This window comes from Poecilia formosa, unplaced genomic scaffold (assembly GCF_000485575.1).
Source record: "Poecilia formosa unplaced genomic scaffold, Poecilia_formosa-5.1.2 Scaffold146, whole genome shotgun sequence".
NCBI lineage: Eukaryota > Metazoa > Chordata > Actinopteri > Cyprinodontiformes > Poeciliidae > Poecilia > Poecilia formosa.
Window position 1 is genome coordinate 543,041 of NW_006800085.1, and position 20,492 is coordinate 563,532.

The following is a 20,492-nucleotide window of genomic DNA, read 5'->3' on the forward strand; positions in this document are numbered from 1 at the left end:
TATAAAGCCCCCTGGAAAACGTCCCAGTTAAGCGACATTTAACTAAAGTCCTACGGGGTTTAGAGTTTCAACTAAAAACCTAGAGGTTGGAGTCCTTCTCAAACGGTGTTTTTGACTAAAGTCCCAGAGGGTTAGAGCCCCAGTTAAACGACGTTTAGCTGAAGTCCTAAAAGGGGTGCTGGTTTTAATGTTTTAATCTAATCTTTTTCAAAATCTCTTTCTCACAGTTTTTTTATTGTCACATGCTGTTTTTATTTTAATTATGTAAAGCACTTTGAAATGCCTTGGTGCTGAAATGTGCTATACAAATAAAATTTGATTGATTGATTGATTGATTGAAATACCTACAAGGACACACTCTGGCACATCAATTAAATGACAAACATTCAGAATCTGGAAACTTGCAGAATAACTTCAAAATTATTTGAATGTGTAGACCCTCTCTCTGAAGGACAGGGGGTTTCCGCCTTTGCGTCTCCTCTGTGTAAAAAGGCTTTTTGCCTGAATTTAAATCCGGCTTAATCGTAATTCTCCAACTAAACTTGCTAGGGAGAAAGCTATGAGCACAAAGCTCCTTTTAAGTTCATAATCACTTTCTCCTTTGGACAGAGATAATGGGACTACTTGTGAGAGATTTAGCCTGCGTCTCTCTCTCTCTCTCCCTCTCTCTCCCCTTCTCTCTCTCGCCCTACCTCTCTTCCTCTCTCTATTTCCCCCCCAAACACACTATCTCTCTTTCTTCGGACCATTAGTGATATTGCTGGGCCGCAGACCTCTGTGTTAAGTCACTTAATCAAAAGCAATGGGTTGAAAATCTTGTTTGGTCTCTTATGTCTGATTCATTCCTGCAGACAGGAGCAAGGGAGAGACAGAGAGAGGCCCGCGGGAAATGAATAGAGTGAGAGATACACATAGAGAAGAGAGAGAAACTGAGAAAGTGAGTGCTGATAGTAAAGTGAGAAGGTGAGGGAGAATGTGTGAAAAGATGGTCCTATGTGTTATCAGCTAAGTAGCAGCAGAAAGCCCTCTGGGCGATGAAGAAGACAGTGTTCCTATAACCACTTCTGACTACTGTGGGTCTCATGTAAGCGCACACACAGAGACAGACAAACACACACTCTGTCTAGTAAGGATCTGTTATCTCAGCAGCGCAGTTCTGGTCCAAAGTTTGCCTACATTCATCTGCATGAATTTATCCAGGGTGGAGTGATCCAACTTACAACTTTAAGTTGGGGTACAACTCTGTCTGGATATTTGAACCCTCATGCTATTAGAAATAGAAGATTTTATTTTATTTTATTTTTTTACCAAACTGTGGAAAGGCTTTCACAAAGAATTTTCCTGTCTCCAAATTTAAGTCTAACAATCACAAAGGCTCAGTGTTTCTGACAGGAACATGCAGATGTGACACGGCAAGTCAACAAATTTTACTGAAGGAAAGTTTCATGGTAATGCAAGACCGACATTGAGCTATTGGGTCAAAATCAGGGTGAAATGGAACCAGCATGTTAAGGGGGACTGGTGCATTGCATATGGAATGAAGAAACATGACTATGTGGAAGAGAAAATTTCTTAACTTTACATCAAATTAAGAGCTAGACTGAAACTTGAACTGTCGTCACTTAGACAAACATCATGGTGGTTTACATGAATACTATTTTACAAACACTTAAACTTCCAATGTTCCCTTTTGATGGGTGTTTGCACAGAAGTTAATGACTGTATGGCCTGTTTTATTTTAAGTACTTTACACAGGGTAAGTTCATTGCTGCCACTTAACCTGCTACCTAAAAGTAGTTTTTTTAATGTTTTTTTTTTTTTAATTGAACACAAGAAGAACTCTCTGTGAAGGGACAGACCACCAAAAATTACTCCCCAAACAAAGAAGTCAATAATCAGGAAGGTAACAAATACTTAAAATTAACATTAGCTGGTAAGAAGTAGCTTTATTTTAATTAAATAGAAGAAATAACACAATCATTTTAATTTAACGGCAGAGTCTAAGCCATTAAAATACCTATAAGAGATTTTTTTGGCAATAATATGACAAAAAAAACCAACTTAAATTAGTTTACTTACTCTAGAAACTGAGCACTGAACCAAACTTAAAGGGAAACATCTTAATATTACCAAATGATAAATGCATCAATAGTAGAAACAAGAATGTCATAATAGGCTGTCACAAATACACATTGCAAGCACAGTGCATACAGAGAAAATGATGGGTGATGAAGTGCTTCTGTGCTCTATAGGGGGTCATAGGAACCATATGGAGCACTGCCCCCCCTACCCATCTTCCTGCACAACCAAAACACACGCACATACACAAAGACTTTATTTTAATTTATTAATTCAAAGCAGAAAAAAAAAGAGAAAGTTTGGTTCCTCAGTGCAGCTGTCTAAATAATCAATCACATGTCTAGAGGAGGATGTGCAGCAGAAGGAGGAAACAAGGGAAAATCAGTGCAAATCTATATACAAAAGAGAATCTGTGATATGCTGATAACTATATATCTGTTCAAATGAAAGAGCTAGATATTACTTTTTACATTTATGGCTCCAGTAGCAGATGGGAAGGAAGGCAGGACTTTGATTCCCTCGTGCAAATCATCATACCATAAATGCACTCGCTTTATAAAGCTTTTAACATTAATATACTCTGGGACTTTGTCTTAGTTGCAGAAGTTATGAGATTTTCTTCCTTCAAAAGTGGACTGCTGCGTAAAGCTGAAGATCAATAAGATGGTTTAAAAGTCATAAGTGAATTGAATTTTCTTAATTATAGTAAAAGTCAAAAAGTATTGTATAGTGAATTACACACAGGACATCAGGGTCAGAGAGTAATCTCTCCCCTCTTAAGATGATCTGTAGTTTTCATTTCCTAATTGAGAAAAAGATGGATTGCAGGATGGAAGGAAAACAAGGATGGAAGGGGGAAATTGGTGTAACTCTCTTATCTTCAGTGTTTTAATAGCCTTTCATTTGATGTTCTTTCCCCCCGCTTCCCATTTTTCTTTGCCCCATATGTATGAATGTTCAAAATCTTTTGGATTTAGGACATTGGATTGTGGGATTGCTCAGTTAGCAGCCCTACTTAGTGGAATCAACTCTTTTTAAAAACACCCTGAAAATCCCTTTTAGACCAAAAATGTTAAAGCTCTCACTCTCCATCTTACTTTGGAAGTACTATTAGCAAGGAAACTCACAATAAGAAATGAATCTGCTTCAGATTCTTCACATCAAATGATTCAAAGCATCTGCACACAGAAGCACTGCCTGTCAAGTGTATACTTCATTGTGTTACACACATCTCTAAAGAGGTCAAGAACACTTATTTCGATTAAAAGGCAAACACAAGTGCCCTTTAATACACATCCAACACCATCCATCCAATCACTAGCCAAATGCCTAATACACCTAATAATTCAGAAACTCAGTTTTGCTGCAGATGTTTTTCAATTCAATTAAAATATACTGAAATACGCCTTTTGATCTCAGTATTGGCCATCAGGCAAACACACCTGATCCTGGTAGCACTTGTAGCCTTATTGTCTGCCACACAATGCTGCAAAAAGCTAACATCATCTGGCCAGCGGTAAAGGTTTTCAATATGTAAAAGTGATATTACAAGAACAAAGAATCTCTTATGGAGCAGTTTGTTTTTTTTTATTTGTAAATTTTAGAATTTATAATTGATTATCGAGCCTGTGTGCTTATTGCCTGAAAAAATATAAATCAAATAGACGTCTTGCATACAACAGTGTTGCTGGAATATTAACCCCTCTTTTTCAGATCTCAAATTAGAACGCCAAAATTCAATCTATAAGTAGATGAACCAATGCAACAAAAAACATAATTGTGAAGTGGAAGAAAAACCATTTGTTTATTTTCTGTTACAAATACACTCTGTAAAGTGTTGCGCACGTTTGTATTTAACCTCTTTTATATCAATAACCCAAAATACAACCAGTGCAAACAATTATTTCAGAAGCCAACTAGGAAGAAGAGACCACCTGTGAACAAACTTATGTCAAAATAAACACTTTTTCTGTGAAGAATTATTAAGATTTCACTTTTTAGCCAAAGGAATTTGCAGCAAAAACCTAAAGCTGCACATAATCCAGTGCATGATCCCTACACTCATGGCATTATGCTGCAGGGAAACATTTTATTCAGCAGCAGCTTGTTTGAAAATTTTGAAAAAAGACCAAAGTGGAGGCCACACAGTGATCCAGCTGGTTGCATTGTTGCAGCAAGAAAGTCCTGGGTTTGAATCCCGGCCTTGGATCTTTTTGAATGGAGTTTGCATGTCTTCCTGTGAATCCCTGGGTTCTATACTCTGGCTCCTTTCTACAGTCCAAAAATCTGACAATTAGATTATTTGGATTTTCTAAAATGTCCTTAGGAGTGAGTGTGTGCATGCTTGTGTGTCTCTGTGTTGCACTGTGACAAACAGAATGGATTCTCTTGTGGCTGTTAAATTTAAGTTTATTACTTACAACACTGTATTATTTTTTTAAACTTTTAACTGGTTCTAGTACATAATTTAAATGAAGCACTAATATATATATATTTTTTTTTTACTCTAATATGTGCAACATGTGCATTTAATTTTCAAACATTAGTAAATCAAGTTTTTACTGAAAAAGGAGGATGCATTTTGTTCTCAGCACTGGCATTAGCAGCAAAATGACATCTAAATGTAAGACCCGTATTGTGGCTCTCTGCATGAATACATAGCACCAAATTTTGCATATGTAAGGTTAAAGTGGCAAAGCTCACCCCTCTGTATTCAATCCTTTAAAAAAAGACATTTCCTCTTTTCCCCTGAGTCTGTGGGGGTTGAGGTAATAGATGAGGGGCAGAATGGCATATGCATATCTGTGCACGCATACATCCAGACTTGAGTGTGTGCTGGAAAAATCATTTGCGTGCATATGCATGTCTGCTGCACCTTGTTCATATGAATAGCGTTTTATTTGGGAGACATTTGAAAATTAAATGCTTTTGGTCAGGCAGATTGCTCTACGTCTCCGTCATGTTCCTTTGAATGGGCTATGGCCTTTGATGCATATAAAGACTGACAGGAAATCCACCCCACCTTCCAAACAGATACACACACACACACATATTCCCTCCATTTTACTGTCTTGAGGATCCCTCTACTGCTTTATCTCATGTATCCAACTTGATAAGGAGCATTTATTTTTAAAGAGATTTCAGAAACATTCCCTTTATTACAGTGCTAGCAACACTTAAAAACACAACAGAAGATCACAACACACTTACAATTTGCTATCTGATGGTATTTTCAGAGGTTTTGATTATCAGCTGTAATTGTCACAAAACCAACATGCACCAACATGATTTTCTTGATTTGGCATTGTACAAGCTGTCTTTAAAAAATAAGAAATCAACCCTCTGGTCTGGACAGAAGGTTGAGTTACCGTTGGTCCAGACCATGAGTCTGCAACTCGCACATGAGCTAGTCAAGAATTTATATTGGGAGCTATTACTACAAGAAAAACCACCATTAATTGAATTTCAATTGGCATAGAATTGAGCATCTCACTGTGCAATTCTGCATGATGAGTCCTGCACATAATTTGTCTTATTATGAATTGTTAATTATTTGTACTGATGCATATTTGTCCTATTAGTCAGTAACGTTACTTTTGTGAGAATCATTTTATACACCTGTCTGATCTGAGCATTTTTGTCACACTTGCCTCATTATTCAAAGACTTATATTTCTTCATGCCACTTTTGAAAATCAAGTTTTCATAAAGTTTCACTTTAGTTCTCTTTGCAAAGACCAAAAGTCTGCTCATGCAGACACACACTAAGCAGTTAGGAGTCCTCAAATATCCGGCACACATTTCCTTTACCAAAACCAATTTGTACCGAGTTGGTTTAAGAGCAACATGCAAAACTTCCAGAGTTCCATTAGTGTTTATTTCTGTGTGTGTACATCAGTTATTACTAAACACAATCAGTAATGTCTGGATTTCCTGCTCTGTGACAGTCTGCATCTGCCATCCTGGTACATGTCATCTGTCTGCCACATGCCATACAAGCCTTAATTTCCTACCACAAATATCATTCTGAACAGTGGGAAAACATATCTCGGTTACATTAAGAATCTTCACTGATCATGTGTGAACTTTTTTTATATATAGCAACTAGTCTGAAGTAGCAAAGTACTGTTTCTTTGAAACTCAACCTTAAATTTTTATTGGATACCTGTAAAAGGCAGAAGAATTTCACCAACTTTGGGGTTATTCAAGAGAGTGCAACAATGGATTTCTCTCCATTTTTATAAAAAAGAACTAAGTTGTATGGATACTTTGATATTTTGTGTTGTATTAGAGGATGTGCACTTCAGGATTGCACTTAGATTAATGATTCTGTATTTTATCACGAGACTTACTTTCTGGTCTCCCACATTGTGTTTTCCATGTTTATCCGTGTTTTTAGTTGTATAAATGTGTTTTTGCATTGGCTGCACAGATTGTGTCCTTTTTGCTTCAGAGGTAAGGACTTTCTCTCTATGACCAGATGAAAGCCACTGAGCCACTGAGCAGTAATGGAACCTCTCAGACTAGCCAACCAATTTACAAAGAGCACAAATACACTTTGCGCAATCACAGGTGCACACTTATGCAACATGCGTACACACACACATCCCACAAATATATTTGCATCTAGAGTGCCACAGCAGCTTGCTATATAAAGTGAGACAATTTGAGTTACAATTTAAATAAATTCAGTGTTGGTGAGCCCTTGAGAGAGACAAAGGCAGAAAGAATGGTTAAAGAAAATGCAAATACTGCTACAAATGCAAAAGCAATTTTGCAATGATGAAATGTTTTTTTTTTTATTTTGGGAGTTTAAATCAAGAATTACTTTGACACACTGATGTGAACGGAATAAGTTTTGCTTTTGCTAACATATTGAAAATAGCCAGCATGCCTGGAAAAACAAGAGAAGAAACCTGCAAGATAACATGTTAAGTAATTTTCAAACTTTAAAGTATGTCAACTGAACTAAGTAATTTTAAACCCTTTAAGTTGAACTCATGATCACATAATGTGTCCATGTGGGGTAGCTGAAGAAAGTGATAAGCTGATTAGGAGGAAAAAGCCTCGATATGTTTCACCTATAACTTAAAACTGCACTTCAGAAAATTGCATGAAAGCAGCAGCAAGGGTTTAAAAAGACAGTGACTCAGAAACAAATGACAAACATATGAATGGATACGGTGACTGTCAAAGCTTACTGTAGCTTTCTTAGCCACTGAGTTAGAGAGGATGTCCTATAGAAATCTACAAAGTTATTTTCCTGGCAGTAGAATAAATGCCATTGGCACTACACAGTCACAATATTAATATAGACCATGTAATACTGATAAAATAAATGTACAGTGGGCCGCCTGTATATTCACAGAGCTTGGGGACCAAAACTGCCGGCAAATAGCTAAAATCCACAAATACTTCAGAGCCCTCTAAACACGATAACAACTGCCCATTTTAATAATTTAAAACAATATATATATATATACTTTACTATAGTGTCTCTACAAGCCATTAAGAATGAATTGCAGAGATGTAGATTAAGTTGCTTTGGTGAGACCAAATTCAAACTGTTTGATGTCATCCCAACTGAGAAACATGGTGGCGATGGCACCATGCTGTGGATATGTTTTTCACAAGGGACAGGAAAGTTGGTCAGAGTTGAAGAAGATGAAATACGAGGCAGGCCTGGATGAAACACTCTCTACCCAGTCTAACTTAATTTAAGGCTTTTTGAAAAGAAGAATAAAAAATGTCTCCTGGTGTGCAGAACTAGTAGAGACAAAAGTGAAAAGATTTTCAGCTTCAGCTGTACAGAAATGAGGCTGAGTAGTATAAATACAAATGATACCATGCTTTTTAAAACTTTTTTAAAATTAAATTTGAATATTTATCTTATTTTCACTTCACAATTATTATATAAAATCCTCAAGAAATACATAAATGTTTCTTTTTAGTCTTTGGCAAGCCACTGTGAAACTAACCACTATAACTCACAAAAACTGAAGCAAAGGGAGAAAAAAAAACAAAAAAAAAAAACATCAGGGACTCGCATGAGCAGATGTGCTGATTGAAAATGTTTCCGTAGTTTATTTTCTTACTTTACACGTCATTGCAGTCGTACTGATATACATTCAAGGAAATGTTTATGCCGCTATAACGCAACAGGATTATGAGAGACCAGGGAGGGATGAGTAGTCCTGCTCTAAGCAACCTCATGTGCACAAACATTATGAATTTAAAACATACTTAATATGTCATCAGAGTTCAAATCTTGAAATATTTGGAAATCTCACTAAAGCTTATTCTGAATCATTATGAAACTTACTGCTATAATTCTGTTATACTGCTCTTTTTCCGGAGAGAATGTTCTTCCAATGATTTTTTTGAGCCAAAGTATTGCACGGCTTGTGTTCTTGCTTAGTATTGATTGCTACGTCTGTACAGCAATCAAACAACTCCTACAGTCAGCGGACAGATACCACAGTAGCCGGTGTGAAATTTATATTTAGATAAACTAAATGTCAAAGCTCAAAATCAGAGAAAAGTTTTTTACCATTATCTACATGTGTAAGTTCACATGTAGATAATGGCACATTATCTAGCCTTTACATATTATTTTGTAAAGGCCAGGGAAAGTATTGGAACAATCACAAAAAGAGTATGAAAAGAACCAAAAGTGAAAAAATAAATAAATAAAAATGAATACAAGCTTCCTATTTGGACCATACAAATGCATTCCCGATCTCTAACAATCCAAAGCCATGTCTATCCATCCCTCTATCCATCTATCCATCCCCCTACTATTCAGTGCTGAAGCAATCTTGTAGCAGTCACAACCTTCGTTCTCTGCAAAATTAATTTGACAGGTTTGCATTAAGGCACCTGATCAATACCCACTTAGAGCCGTGAGGGCTAAAGCCAAGAAAAATAACACATCGTCCTCCCCTGCTCTCCCTCTGTACAAGATGAGAAAAAATGAATCTTGGGCACTTTTTTCTCCCCCAACTCGCCCCAAACCCCTACGCACTCGGCTGTCCTAAGCCCTGCTCTCCATCAGGCATAGAACAACACAGTAAACACTCACTCAGACACACAAATGAACACAGAGGACAATATACACACGCAGCTCTAAGTTTCACAATCACCAGGCTGACCTACTGCCATTGATCGTCTAACGTTAAGTTGACAGAGAGCCTTGAAGGTGTGTGTGCTTCTGTCTGGTTCTTGTGATTTTAACCTGGCACTTAAACTGCAAACAGCAACATTGATAGAGTCAAGATTATCTGCTTGTCAAATGTCAAAATGAGATAGAAGAGAAGTACTTTGGGGAGAAAACTGAGTCAAAAACCTAAAATGGCACACATATTCAATACAAATGAAGGGCCAACAAACAAATGTGACAACTTAGAAGTTATTAAAGTCTGAGTGTCATGATTTGACTTCATTAAAATCTAGAATTATCTACTCAACTGTTCAGTCAGTAAGGAGTTCCTAGATGAGCTCATATTTGTTCCTTGATAGTGCAAGCTAATGAATTGAACAACTAAGTTGTCCTTTGGTGCTTCTGGGAGAAAAACATCCAAATTAATGCCATTGTTATCTTATTACCATCGGTTAAATTGGCAGCAGAGGGGAGGGGAAAAACATGCACTGCTTTATTCACAAATTATAAGTGAGGGTCAAGGGATAGCACAAGAACTACACCTCCACTTAGTCTGTTCTTTTCCTCGCATCCATCCGTCATGGAGTCTTCCAGGGCTATCCCATCTTATCCAGGCAAAAATCAATATCTGGCCCCTGAGACAGGCCCTCAATAAACAGCAGAGAGAGAAACATGGGTCGGCCCACAGAGCTAAAGCTTCACACTCACATCCCGCTTTCAACACAATACAAAGTAAATGAGCTCACTACTTTTCCCTGAACTTCATCTAACCAAACAGCAGAGACCTCCGTCCAGTGCTTCAGTCCTCAAGGTTGTGTCAATGCTTAAGCCCTGGCCATCTTTCACTGACATGCACTTTTATACTTGGAAAGATTTGTAAGGCTGCCACTCAGGGGGCAGGTATGACTGTGAACGATCACACAGAGTGACAAGAACATCTCATTTCATCATCCAGGGCCTTACAGAGGTCTTCATATCCCTTAAAAGTTTATGTATGGTTTCATATTTTGTTATGTGAAACTACAAATTTAAACTATTTTTAAACTTTTTTTCCTTATTTGATTGACCCATAACTTAAAAACTAAATCTCTGCTTACGTCGAAAAGGCTCACATGGTTTGAACATCAACAAGTAATGCAAGTGTCAGCACTCTCCCATTTCTAAAGTTCCTTGGAGATCTTTAAGACCCAGAGCTTATTTACTAGAATTTCTATAACTTTACCACTTTTCTACCAATACTTTACTTCTACCTTGCACTTTGGAACACATAAATGTCTCCAAATAACTTAGTATTAAATCAGACATGTAAATTTATTTTTCCACTAAATGTGAACTCAAGGGAAAGAAAGAAAACAAATCAGAAGCCGTTCTCCTTTACCACTGAACTTTAAAAAGATTCTTGAGCTACTTTCCCGGGATATTAACCAATTTCTTCTTACCTGCTTGACTCTGTATTTTACTAGAACACTTACAAGAGTGTATGTGCTTCCTTGCTTCCCTCCTGGATAGTTTGTTCATTGGTGATTTACAGTATATGCACCTGCAAACCCGTCTCGTTTTTCTCCTCCTATAGGTAAAAGCCTGAGTTGGAGAAGAAAAGACAGCAAAGGGATTTTACTCGTGCGAACTGAAGACAGCACACGCTGAGCTGCTGCGGTGCAATTTCGTTGCAGCTCTGCTACTTTCAAGCCTATTCATCCCTCCCTGCTGAGCTCCATTAGAGAAGATGGGCAGGTGAACAAGTGCACATGGAAAACAAGTTCCTCTAGGCGTTGCTGGGCTAACCCCCCCACCACCGCTGAGAGCGGTTCTCCTTCACCCTCACATGGTGCACCGGCCTCCTTAGCCAGATGCAGATTGGAACAGACATCAATAAATAATTTAGAGGTCCTGAGACTTTTAAGTAGGAATCTATGCAGTGTGAAGCACTGTTTAATCGAGTAACCTCTGACGCCATATCAATCAAAGTGAGATAAAGCTGCAAACGTTGGCACAAAGAGGTGAGAGCAAGATTTTGTCTTCTGCTTTCATTCTACCTTTCTTGCTCTAACACCTCAGCCTACAACTTTTTAGTCATGTTGATAAGACATTTAGTGACATCTGTATTCATCAATTGACCTAGACTTACTGTCTCAACAGAAAAGAAAGAGAAAGTGAGAAAAAGATGAAAGATGGATATAACCTGATTTTGGAAAAGATGCAGTCAACAGCGCAATGCAAATATGGAACTTCATTTAATCTTGCAAGCATTTGAACAAAGCCGAAACTGTGTCAAAGAAATGTCAAATAAAACATTTTACTGATTATTTACTGGCCCAAGAATGTACTGATAAGATAAAATACAAAAGCGCCTGGTTTACAAAATATGCCGAATCAAAGTTGGCCACAGTTGGAGTGATTTGATCAGCATTTCCTCTTCTCATACAGTATTTGGAGTTGAATTCATGATTCCCAAAATGAAATGTTTTACATTTTGATAGCAATAAATCCCTTGACAGATCAAACCATGCAACATAAAGTGAAAAAAAAGGTGGAAACAATGTGTTTCTATTATTTGTATGTTTTTTCATCAGTTGTTTTTCCACACCTGAGCAATTTCCCTGCAAGAGCATACTTGTTAAATTATGACAATATTGGAGGCTTACATGGACAAGCGAATTTAAACATCACGTATACAGAAACAAAGAGGAAAGAAAATGGTGTGCCTTCGATCAAACACAAACACACACTGTTCAATCCTCTGGTGTCATCAGCAGATGTGTACATACCCTCGTCTCAATACAATACAGATGAGCTAATAGCCTCAGAGGCTCCCAGCCTGCCTCTGATCTCCATAATATCTCCGCACACGCTCTCCAAGACAGCGAGAAGGGAGAGTGCCTGCACAAATCCCATAATATCTCCGTATCTGCCTGTCTGCGGGGAGTCGGCTAGACCTGGTTTACATTCAGCTACGTTCAGAAGACAAATATGATCACTTAGAGACACATTCAGAGACAGACTTTCATTCGTGTTGGGTGATTACGCAAACGAGCATCTATATTCAAACGTATGCACACGGAAATATGTAATATCAATTAGTTCTGAATGTTTTAAGGGTCTGAAGAGCTCGTTATCATGGATGCATTCCAAAACTTGTGGACTTCATAATGTACCACACATGACAGAGACTTTATTTTGACTTTTGTCTTGTTGACTTGGGAAAATACTTGTACCAAGTAAAATTTCATAACCAGGTGATAAGCTAAGAGTTCTCAGATAGATGGAAGGGTTGCAAAAACGTTAGGTAGAATACCAACTCTGAATACACACTTCAGACCAAATCAGGAGCCCAATCAGGTGTCAGCTAAGAACAGGAATTTGAGAAGCAATTCTGCCAGGTTCATCAAAATGGGACAACAGTCCAAAAACGACAATCTTTTTTTGGTTTCCATTTCAAGTTAATTTTGCAGGTGGCAGGGTAAGAATATGCTGCAAACAACAAGAAAGCATCCATCCGGTGAGCTCCAGTAGAGCTCACCGGATGGAGATGGTGGTGTACTACAGTGGGACGTGTTTTTCTGGTGCACTTGGATTCATTTATAGCTAGAATTTAAATTCTTGCTGAACATGTCCATCTCTTCATGTCCTTCTCTTCTGAGTGTTGATATTGTCTAAAGTTGACTTTAAGCAAATTAACACATCGTCAGTGAAAAATAATACTCAACATGATACAAGAAAGGTGTAGCTTTTAAAGTGACTGTCGAGTGCATCTTTCATTAAAGCAGTAGGTTGTGTGTGTGTGTGTGCGTGCGTGCGTGCGTGCGTGCGTGCGTGTGTGTGTGTGACTGTGTTCATGCATTTGGTCTCTATGTAGCTGCAGTTCAGCAATACACAGCAAGTAAATAACAAACAAAGTGGCTTCCAATTCAGTCTGGGGCTTTGAAAGGATCTGAGGAGATCTGATAATCACCACAGGGATTTGTGTGGGGTGATTCAGGACTATACTGTATGATCTCTCGTGTTGAGTGGAGGCACCAGAGGGATAGTACGGAGAAGCTTTCGGCAAACCAATTTCTCCCCCACACGGGAAATGATTCTACACATTTAAACAACAGGGTAATGCAAATCAACAAACTCATAGTGCTGTACAAACAAGGGAGCTACTGCCAAGTGGTAATTTAGTTATACCTAGTAATCTAAAATAAAAATTATTCTATTCAAATAAAACTGGGAACTTGCAACCTTCCATTACTACGAAACAACAAGGACAATTTATCGAGGTACAAATGTATCCGGTGCAAAGTAATGGCATACACATTAAATATAAATGGCTGAAAAATCACATCCATCCTGACTATGGAGGAAAGCAAATAAGCTGATGCTGAGAGTGCTTGATTGAGGCTAAATAACACTTCATCTACATTTACATTCAGGAAAGTTTAGCCTCGATTCCAGCGGTCTACCGAGAGCAGCTGTTAATGCTAGCACTAATGTTGGATGACATTTTTCCCATAAAACAGTCAAGATTAAACACATTTGAGAAAAGAAAACCCACATATATATATATATTGTTAAGCACCTATTGATGTAAAAAAAAAAAAAAAAGACATTCCTTTGAGCTACAGAAAATAAACACCAATAATAAGCAATGGGTGGACAAACATGATTAAAATAGTACAATTGTCATGGCCTGCTTGATCAAAGCTTGTTCCTTCATTTTCTCCTGGCTGATGTGTAAGAACAAACATTTGTCAGTTAACACACACAGACAGACAGACCCACCAACAAGCCAAAGGGCATTAACCTCCTATGAAGCGCTGTGGTTTGGATCAGGAGTATTGACAGCTTTCACATTAGATGCATTGAAATGCATTGCTGCCTCTGTAACAACACGCACACATCCACAGACCCTGCAGGTCTCAGGCATGCACCACTAATCAATCTAACGCCACAATCACATTCTTTCCACCTGCTTAAACGTAGAAGAACAGCCAGCCGGGTCGTGCGACTCCTTAGTGCTACCAATCTAACCCTGAGCCTTGATCTTTGACCTTCAGAGATGGTGGTCAAAAGTTCAATAGGATTGGGAAAGAAGAGGGCGAGTAATTTGTTCTGATGGCCAAACACTCTTCAAAAGAGGGCACTGATGATCAATTAAATACGACTGCAGCTTAGTTAAATGAACATTACATTTTTAGCTTATCAGATAGTTCATTATCCATAAGATATCATCTGAAACAAAAAGCAGAGCTGTAGTAATTGTCATGTGGAAATGAAGTAACTCAGTTTTCAATGTTTTTACAAATACAGGATTGGTTTAAATAAATTCTAGCGTGAAAAGTCAAAAATAGTGGTGTCCTGTGGTGGCGCAGGGGTTAAGCACAGTCCACATATGGAGGCCTCAGTTCTCAACGTGGCTGTTGCAGGTTCGATTCCTGGCCTGGCAACCTTTGCCGCATGTCTTCCCCCTTCTCTCATTACCCACTTTCCTGTCAACTAACTATCAAATAAAGGCCACTAGAGCTGATAAAACCTTTAAAAAAAGAAGTCAAAAATAATAAACTCAGTCAATTTTTCTTGAATTGTGTCGCTCGTGGTGGATCCATGTTGAAGTAGCTCTGTTATTCTGCTTTTTGATCATAATGTTTTTGCTTGGGGCATTATGTCTTTAGACAATTATTCCCTATGCTTTTTTTTAATACTGTGCAGCAGGAATAATTTTTGCTCTTACTTTAGCACAGTTGCTATGATGCATAATCGTGGAAATGAGATATTGTTTTTACAACTGGGAACAGCTGATGAGCATCTCCAAAAAGCACAAATAATATCTAAACTATGACACTAAAAGGAGTTAAAAAGGAAGATCCATAGATAAAGAGCAGTTCCAAAGGCAGAAGGAGGAAATTAAAACTAAGGGTGCAAACAAATAATCAATTTAGGATTAGCTTTCGAATAATGGTTAGATTAAAATTTGTTTCATTCAGTTAACTGACCATTTAAATATGTCTTCTTTTAATGCACAATCCAGAAGAGGACACCGCTGAACATCCTTAAGCAGGGACAGTTAATAGTTGTAAGAGAAATAATCATGGTAAAGGCATCCCAGCACAGGAAAATTAAATGGTCCAAACAGAGTCCATTGTGTGATGCAAAATGCACTTTATGCCATTATGTTTTGAAATATACTTGAGAAGCTCCTTAAGTTTCACCTCAATAGCACTCTTTCAGGACTACATGGTGGACCAGCATCAACTTCTCAAATAAAACTTAATGATGTGCTATGAAGGTGACAATGTGATGACAGCAGAGGAAATTATGCAGAAAAATTGTAACATAACTGAAAAACATATGATGTCAAGGTTGATGATGAGGATTTCCGAGAGTTAATGAATTTCACAGAGCCAAATTTTACCATTCCTTTGAGAACAACCATAGCCACCTGCTTAGAGATGTGCTACAATAAGAAGACAGCTGAACTGAAAGCATGACTAACAGCATGATGTGTTGCTCTCACCACTGCTTGTAGAGTGACAACAATCTTAGTTAATCCTTAACTGAAATGTTGCCATGTCTGTAACAATTTTACATCTCTTTGTACATGGGAGGTTACATCCTTTATTTAGAGGATTGCTAAAGAACATTTGTCAACAAACAGAATAATCAACACAGAGGAAAAGGTCAGGAAAAATGTTCTGGCTTTACGAAAGAAAGTATAAAAATATGTAAAATGCTATAACTGTAGCTCTCAAAAGAAAAGATTGGAAATCAGCTCTGATCCCTGCGTTTGCAATTGTTAATTATACTGAAAGAAAAACGGGAGAAAAAATGTGATTATTTTCATGTATTATTCTTTTTCTCTCCCTATTCCATTAAGGGCTACCGTTTTCTTCCTTAGCCTATTTCTCCTGGAAGCATGCTTTGATGAAGGACCCCTGCAGACTGCGTTTTCCAGCCACTTACCAGCAGAGACACACATCAACTAGAACATACACCCTTCAATGAGGGGTGTCTGATGCCATGATAAAAACATCAAAAATCCCCTCCCTTGTCTGTCCTTTTATTGTGTTGTATTAAATCCAGTTCCCAGAGGACCAGGGCACAGCATTTCACTCCTCCACTGCCAGCTCCACACATCCATGCCTGTGTGTCCTGATGTCAGATGGGTAAATGGGGAGTTTAAGCAGATCTGTCTAAAAAATTGTAAAATCTAAAAGTGGTCCCTGGAGAGGTGCTTGTTTGAAATTGAGTACTTATCAACTAGGAGTGTAGGGAAGAAATAAGAAACAACTAAATAGGAAAAAAAGAAATTGTTAATTTACTTTTATCACTCAAACGGTACATAAACAGCCTTTTCAAACACCAGCTGCCCTCCCCAAAAAGATGTTTTCTCTCCTATGTTTTCCTCTGATCTGTCACATGTTCTTGTCAAACTTTCTGAAGAACAATTTTTACAGCTAGTAAAAAAAGTTGCTACATATTTTCATGCAAAACATCAATCCGTTTCTAAACATAAAATTCTAAAAGCACTGAAAGAAGCTGCATGTATATTGATGGTACTACAAAGGTTTAATGAATTATTTACTATGAATTCATGGCATATATTGATGCAGGCGTTAGGTTTTAAGCATTGAACCTGGAAAATTTGTATTGTAGAAACTCTGTTTTATACATGGTCCACGCTGGATGACGAGTAAGTTTGTATTTGCTCTCATTTACAATATCACTCTGAGTTGATTTCACACAAAAACAGTAAGACAGGATGGGCAAAACAGTGAGTTTAGTACTGAAAAACTTGGATATGCAACCATGAGGAAGGTATGCACACTGAGATGCACACACAGCCAGCCGTGTGCTACTCAGTGTAATGCTCTACTTGATTATCTCATTGTTGTCTGTAAATACAAGCCCAGATTGAATCAGTCTGTGCTCCATTGTCTCTGAAGCTGGTGTGCATTTGCCTGTGTGTAGTGGGGGTGCTGGTAATGAATGGCCAATCTAGTCCATCTAAAGAAAACCTTCTCATCACAGCGGTTCCATAATTACCAGCTCTCTCTGCGAAAACTACGTCGTGCTTCATTACTTTACAGCGCAGTTGAGTCAAGACAGCAGACTGAAAAGATTGGATAAACTGTGCTCTTTGTGCAACTCTTCATTTTATATTGGTGTCATTTGTAACAACTGAAAACTAATTTACAAGTACACAGGGCAAAAGACTACATGGCCAAGTACATTACACATTGCCCAATGATGGATTTATGTTGTTAAGTAGCTGGCAACAACAACCAAATATCTAAGTTTATTTTAAACATCAGGGGCTGTACAGTGGTGCAGTTGGTAGAGCTGTTGCCTTGCAGCAAGAAGGTCCTGGGTTCGATTCCCGGCCCCAGTCTTTCTGCATGGAGTTTGTATGTTCTCCCTGTGCATGCGTGGGTTTTCTCCGGGTACTCCGGCTTCCTCCCACAGTCCTAAAACATGACTGTCAGGTCGATTGGTTTCTCAAAATTGTCCCTAGGTGTGTGTGTGTGTGCATGGCTGTTTGTCTCTGTGTTGCCCTGCGACAGACTGGCGACCTGTCCAGGGTGTACCCCGCCTCTCGCCCGGAACGTTAGCTGGAGATAGGCACCAACAACCCTCCTGACCCCACTGAGGGACAAAGGTGTAAAGAAAATGGATGGATGGATTTTAAACATCATATATATATATATATATATATATATTGTGCTGTTGATCACAGTCATTCTAAAGGAGACAATGGGAACTACAAGAACATAACATTTTACAAGATGTTGATTTTATTTCACTTCATTAACGTTTGGATTTAACAACCACTTCTTTGTAAAATATGAATAAACATTTTGGATAATCAAACACAATTAGGATAGGAAGGACCATGTTTTTATCTAATCACTTGGGTTGAAAGCTGATCCAAACAAGCAGATTTTTAATTTTAATACAGTTTTATTAAATGTAAGAGTGGGTCATTTTCCAATTGATGGATATTTAAAGCATAAAAAACTAGCATACATTTTTGGAAAAATGCTAGGAGTCAGACACCTCCTTATATGTTTAACAATTTCTTCTTGGCCATTGTATGCAATCATCATAACATTCAGCATGCCGAATGTGCCAAGAAGAATTTCATCTTGAATTCACATACCTGCTGGGAGCCATCGGACCAAAGAGACCAGCCTGAGGCACATCGAGTCCTAAAAAAAAAAAGAAGGGTGAATGAAATTATAAAAAGGTTGAAGAAATGAACACAGAGCCAAAATTGTAGAAGTTACTAAGTGACAGGAAAAAGAATTTGACAAACTGTTCTCCTCGCCAACTCTGTTACATGCATATTGAGCGTGGAATAATAAACATTTCATTACAAAAGTATTTAAACAACTGCGACTTATTCATGTGCTGCCACGAAAAACAAAATGCAGTGTAGTTCACTGAGATTTTATGTAATGGACCACCACACAGTAGGGCATCATGGTGAGGAGGAAAGGGATAGATGGTTGTCAGAATTTCATACAATTAAAAAGTGTGGTACGCATCTAAATATTACTACGTTTAATCTATAAAATCCACATTAACCAACTGCCATCAGATGTCAGCTAATGATTAAATAAAGTCCACCTACGTGTAATTTCTGTGTAGATACTGCAGTAGGGTTGCTATAGAGGCAGTGACACATGGCGGTGGCAGCATCATGCTTTCTTTCAGAATGGCCAGGGAAGCTGGCTAGAGTTTTTGTAAAAATGGATAGAGCTAAATGGCGGCCAATCCAAGATTAAACTCTTGGAGGCTGCTGAAGACGTTAGACTGAGGGAGAGGGTAACAGATGCAATGGTTTCGCTGAGTGTCATAAAAGACAACATAATATACAGAGTTTTGAAGGTTTTTCAGGGCACTGGTCAAAGAACGGCTGACGTAAAACTGTAAAACCAGCAAGACATGGCCTTTCACCTATACTCAATAGCTGGAAAAGGAGAACATTGTTTGGAAAACCAGCTATGAGGCACATGGAGATTTACAGAGATAAGTTGTTGGCAAGACAACTAGTAGTTGTACACTAAAAATCTGGCCTCTATAGTCATTATTTACAGAAACTCAAAAGATGTTCTGATAGCAGTTTGCTACAACTCATGAAGGGGAACGTTGCTCTGGAAAGATGAGACCAGAACCAAGTCTACTAGCACAAAAAGAGCTCCAGAAGGCAGAAAACTAACACCTAGAGATACAATCCCAGTTGTAACAGCATCATGCTGTGGTGATCCTCTTCTTCAGCAGGGATAGAGTAGCTAGTCAGGCTTAAAGAGAAGATTGAGATGGAGGAAAACTCTTAAGACACTGCAAAGGACTTGAGACTGAGGGATTGTCATACTGACCCAGTGATACCTGAATCCTTTAAGGAATCTGTCTCAAGACTTAGAAGTTGCTGTTCAGAGAATCTGCAGCCAAAATTAGCATTCATTTTAGCGAGAGTGCGTATTTTTATTTGTAAAACATTTTGGAAAGCATGTATCATTTTCATTTCCATTCACAATGGAATTCAAGGTTTCGGTCATACAAAAGCACAAGGGGTGTGAATAGTTGTTTGAAGGTATTGTATATTGCTCATATTTAAAAGTTTGTGAAATTCAAGTGAAAAAGTGTTTTTCATTTTTTTATGTTTTTTTTTTTGGATGGATAAATAAAAAATATCCAGAAAGCACAGCAGTATGAAAGTCAATATTTATTATTTACTTTGCAGCATCAAGGTCAAATTCAAATCTGAGTCTACTAACAAATATTCCAGTGAGACCATTACGGGATTCTTTGGTGTATTAATATGACTATAATAGTAGTGATTAGCACATACACAACCAGCAAGAGGATGACAAATAGCATCTGATACAGAGCGTAATTATGAGTGTTTATATGGGCAGAGACAGTGTCAAAGTGACTATGATGGATGAAGCCTGGAGCACAGTTAGAGCTGGCTCATAATTAGGCCTTGATGGCATTAGTTGTGTTTCCTGGTGGGCATGTCACAGTCAACATGCCAGAGTTGTTAAAAAGGGACACCTTGACATTTTTGAGCTGGATAATGTGTTTATTCCCTCTAGGTATTCCCATCAGAATAGACATAAAACAAAGGTTAAAACAAAAATCTCAACATAAGTGGTGTAATTTAATCTAAACAAATGGTTTCTTTTTCTGGTCTAAGTAACTTACTTCCAAATAAGCTGCATTTAAAGTATCCCAAAAACATCATATTACAGTAAATTACCAACAGTCTC

General features: G+C 38.0%; 1 long non-coding RNA gene across 1 annotated transcript in view; it reads right to left on the reverse strand.

The window, feature by feature from the left end:
* LOC103145713 (uncharacterized) overlaps positions 1 to 20,492 on the reverse strand; it is an 80,148-nt gene that overhangs the window by 34,426 nt on the left and 25,230 nt on the right. Inside the window, exon 3 of the long non-coding RNA XR_477045.2 lies at positions 18,377 to 18,425. This is a non-coding gene — a long non-coding RNA (uncharacterized LOC103145713). The remainder of the gene's footprint in view (positions 1 to 18,376; positions 18,426 to 20,492) is intronic.